General features: G+C 39.1%; 1 non-coding gene across 1 annotated transcript; it reads right to left on the reverse strand.

Moving 5' to 3' along the window:
- Positions 1-1,555: 1,555 nt before the first annotated feature.
- On the reverse strand, positions 1,556-1,637 carry TRNAL-AAG (transfer RNA leucine (anticodon AAG)). Its single transcript has one exon. It is a non-coding gene; the product is annotated as a tRNA-Leu (tRNA).
- Between the last annotated feature and the right edge of the window lie 2,968 nt (positions 1,638-4,605).

Below are 4,605 nucleotides of genomic sequence, written 5' to 3' on the forward strand. Positions count from 1 at the left end.
TATACACAGGTAGTGTAGCTTGCAAAACAGATAGGCTACTCCACTGACTAACACACTCTGCAATAGGCCAAAAAGGATTTGCTTTGCTAGATTTAGCCAAATGCTGTGAAAAAAACTTGCACAGCACTGGCACAGACCTGCCTGGCAAAAACTGATAGGAACTGATGTAACTTAGCCAGGAAAAGGACTGCAATTACAATTAGTCTTTACTCCCAACCTATCTATTTCAGAGCACAGACCTGCCTGATAAAAGTCGTAGGAAATGCTGTAACCTAGTCCTTAAAAGCACTACAATCACAGCTATTTCCTACTCCCTAGCTATCTGTAGATTTGTGCGAAAATTGGCTTGAAATTAACAAGGTATAGCGCACACAGCAACAGCGGTGCCGTCTAACACGCAGCTGCAGCAGTGAGAAAATGGTGGCGACGGGGAAAATTGCTGGGTCTTATAGGGCAAGGACATGTGACATACACTGCCAATGACACATGCCCTTGCTTGTGTGAAAAAAATCACTTCGCTCCATGTGTGTGCTGCTGATAGGCTGACAGATTGCACCTCCCCACTGTAAATGCGGGAAAGAGAAAAAAATATATAGATTTGCATTATTCCTGCAGATATCCATCCCCTGCCCCTCCCACCTCCCCACTGTACACTTAAACTGAGCATTTACATTAATTTTCATCATTACTGAGAAAAAATCCAGTTATGATTTTGGTGCACGAACAGTTATCGAACATAACCTCGGACAGCCGAATTTTTTTCAAATCGTTCGTGTTCGCCGAACGGCTCGAACACCGCCCAAAACAGCTTGAATTTGAGATTGGCGAACAGTTCGAGTCGAACAACGCACATCTCTACTTTTTACTTCTACAGTACAGTGAAGATCACTTGATGTTACATTTGCTTTCTTAGAGAACACAGAAGCAAAATAGGAATTAAAAAGTTCAGTCTTCTCAACATCATTATTGACCACTTTACCCTTTTCATCCTTTAAAAACCATATAGCATCTTTGGCTTTTCTTTTACATTTGACTTACTTCCAAAATCCTTTCTTATTGCTTTTGGTCTCTCTTGCAAGCCTCACTTCATTACTGGCTTTAGCTCTTCTAACACTGGCCCAGCTTTCCCTGCAGACAGCATTATATTCTTCTTTAGATATGAACCCTTCTTTCCATCTGATATTCATTTCTTTGTTCCTTTTTAGCAAGTTTTTAAGTTCAGTATTTTGCCATCCTGGTCTCCATAAATGCTTTCCATTCTTCCTTCTTTTCAGGATTGTTACTGATTGTGCAGTGAGAATTTAATTTAGCAAAATTTTCATCCTTCCTGGACATTTCTTTTCTTTAGAACATCCTACCTTTCCTTCCTTTTTACTGAGTCCATTAAAAACTGCCTTTCGACAGTCCAATCTTAAAATCTCAGTTTTCGCAGCTTTTCCTCCTTTTGTAGTTCAAAATTTTAGGATAGCATGATCACTGCCTCCTAATTTCTCAATCACCTTTACTTCCTCAACCGTTTCCTAATTTTTGGTAGAAATTAGATCCAAATAAACAACGGCAGCGGTGGTATTTGAACCCACACCTCCAGAGAAACTGGAGCCTTAATCCAGCGCCTTAGACCACTCGGCCACGCTGCCTCATACAGACATTCAAACTTATTTAAAACAGAAATTTGCTAATGATATAAGTGTCAGAAAACCTTGTATATCTAATTAGACAAAAATACAAATGTTATTATGCATGAGCAACGTAGTTATCAGGGATTTGTTTGTACATTGACTCCGGGGCACCATTTTACAAAACATATAACTTGTATGCAGATATTTTACTAATCTTTCCTCTGTTGGCTCATCCGCTAATTTTAAGATATCACTGAATTAGGTGGTATAGATTACTTGCTATGATCTCCCATATACAGGACTCTCAAACATGAAGGATTCCTACACCCCTGCCTGTACGTAACAGATAATCAGAAGCAGCAGCAAGGAAGACATTATACAGCAGTGCAGAGCAGTGTAGCTCTGAAAACATCGCTAGGGTGACTTACTGGAAAGCAGCAGAAGCAGCATGGCTCTGTTTATGTTTGCTAATCACGCTGCTCATCCTGTATTGATAACCCTAAAAAGGCAGCAGGGATATGAGCTAGCAGTTAGACTTCTTTTGACCAAGATTGATTTTGGAAAATTTTGAGAATGGTTGATCATTGATTGAACTGACATGGATGTAACATAGATGGTAAATTAAGTAATTAATTCTGATGCCTAAAGCCAACAAGACCACTCATATGCAGTATTCATACGTATGACTTGTACACATGCTACTTTTCTTCTACAGCACAGTGAAGATCACTTGATGTTACAATTGCTTTCTTAGAGAACACAGAAGCAAAATAGGTATATAAAAGTTCAGTCTTCTCAACATCATTATTGACCACTTTACCCTTTTCATCCTTTAAAAATCCAATAGCATCTTTGGCTTTTCTTTAACTTTTAACTTACTTACAAAATCCTTTCTTATTGCTTTTGGTCTCTCTTGCAAGCCTCACTTCATTACTGGCTTTAGCTCTTCTAACGCTAGCCCAGCTTTCCCTGCAGACAGCATTATATTCTTCTTTAGATATGAACCCTTCTTTCCCTTTGATATTCATTTCTTTGTTCCTTTTTAGCAAGCTTTTAAGTTCAGTATTCAGCCATCCTTGTCTCCATAAATGCTTTCCATTCTTCCTATCTTTAGAGATTGTTACTGATTGTGCAGTGAGAATTTAATTTAAAAAAATCTCCCATCCTTCCGGGACATTTCTTTCCTTTAGAACATCCTACCTTTACTTCCCTTTTACTGAGTCCGTCAAAAACTGCCTCTCTACAGTCCATTCTTAAAATCTCAGTTTTCGCATTTTTTCCTCCATATGTAGTACAAAATGATAGGATACCATGATCTCTGCCTCCTTAATTGTCAATCACCTTTGCTTCGTCAACCACTTCCTAATTTTTGGTAAAAATTAGACAAAAATAAATAATGGCAGGGGTGGGATTTGAACCCACGCCTCCAGAGATATTGGACTCTTAATCCAGTGCCTTAGACCGCTCGGCCACACTACCTCATACAGATGCTGAAACTTATTTAAATCAGAAATTTGCTAATGATATAAGTTGCAGAAATCATTGTATATCCAATTAGACAAAAATACAAATGTTATTATGCATGAGCAACGTAGTCATCAGGGATTTGTTTGTACATTGACTATGGGGCAACATTTTACAAAACATATGACTTGTATGTAGATATTTTACTAATCTTTCCTCTGTTGGCTCATCCGCTAATTTTTAGATATCACTGAATTAGGTGGTATAGATTACTTGCTATTATATGCGATATACAGGACACTCAAACATGAAGCATTCCTACAACCCTGCCTGTACGTACCAGATAATCAGAAGCAGCAGCAAGGAAGACATTATACAGCAGTGCAGAGCAGTGTAGCTATGAATCCATCACTAGGGAGACTTCCTGGAAAGCAGCAGAAGCAGCATGGCTCTGTTTATGTTTGCTAATCACTTTGCTCATCCTGTATTGATAACAATAAAAAGGCAGCAGGGATATGAGCTAGCAGTTAGACTTCTTTTGACCAAGATTGATTTTGGCAAATTTTGAGAATGGTTGATCATTGATTGAACTGACATGGATGTAACACAGATGATAAATTATGTAATAAATTCTAATTCCTAAAGCCAACCTGACCACTCATATGCAGTATTCATACATATGACTTGTTCACATGTTCCTTTTCTTCTACAGCACAGTGAAGTTCACTTGATGTTACATTTGCTTTCTTAGAGAACACAGAAGCAAAATAGGAATTTAAAAGTTCAGCCTTCTCAACATCATTTTTTCACCACTTTACCCTTTTCTTCCTGTAAAAATCCTATAGCATCTTTGGCTTTTATTTAACATTTGACTTACTTCCAAAATCCTTCCTTATTTCTTTTGGTCTCTCTTTCAAGCCTCACTTCATTACTGGCTCTAGCTCTTCTAACGCTAGCCCAGCTTTCCCTGCAGACAGCATTATTTTCTTCTTTAGATATAAACCCTTCTTTTCATTTGGTATTCATTTCTTTTTTCCTTTTTATCAAGTTTTTAAGTTCAGTATTTAGCCATCCTGGCCTCCATAAATGCTTTCCATTCTTCCTTCTTTTCGGGATTGTTATTGATTGTGCAGTGAGTATTTAATTTAGCAAAATCTCCCATCCTTTTTGGACATTTCTCTCCTTTAGAACATCCTACCTTTCCTTCCAAACTGCTGACAAGACACAACTAACACATGGAAAAGTGACAAGTTTAATGCACACGCCCGGACTGACTGGCGTGTGCGTGATTAGTGATTCCACTGTGCAATGAACCGGAGAGTGCCTGGAGGGGCATAACTAAGTATCTGCCCCATCCGACCAAGGTCGCATGATGGCATACAATGCCAGTGCACAAGGGAGGAACCGAGCAGATTGACCAGCTGCCGCTCCAGGTTAGACCCCGGACATGGCTGTTGACCCACACTGGGGAATACAGAAACAGGCAGGCTAGAGCACAGGCTGGGTAAGGTCCAGTACAGAC

Source organism: Phyllobates terribilis, unplaced genomic scaffold (genome assembly GCF_046119375.1).
Source record: "Phyllobates terribilis strain yellow unplaced genomic scaffold, ASM4611937v1 Scaffold_11__3_contigs__length_659146591, whole genome shotgun sequence".
Taxonomy (NCBI): domain Eukaryota; kingdom Metazoa; phylum Chordata; class Amphibia; order Anura; family Dendrobatidae; genus Phyllobates; species Phyllobates terribilis.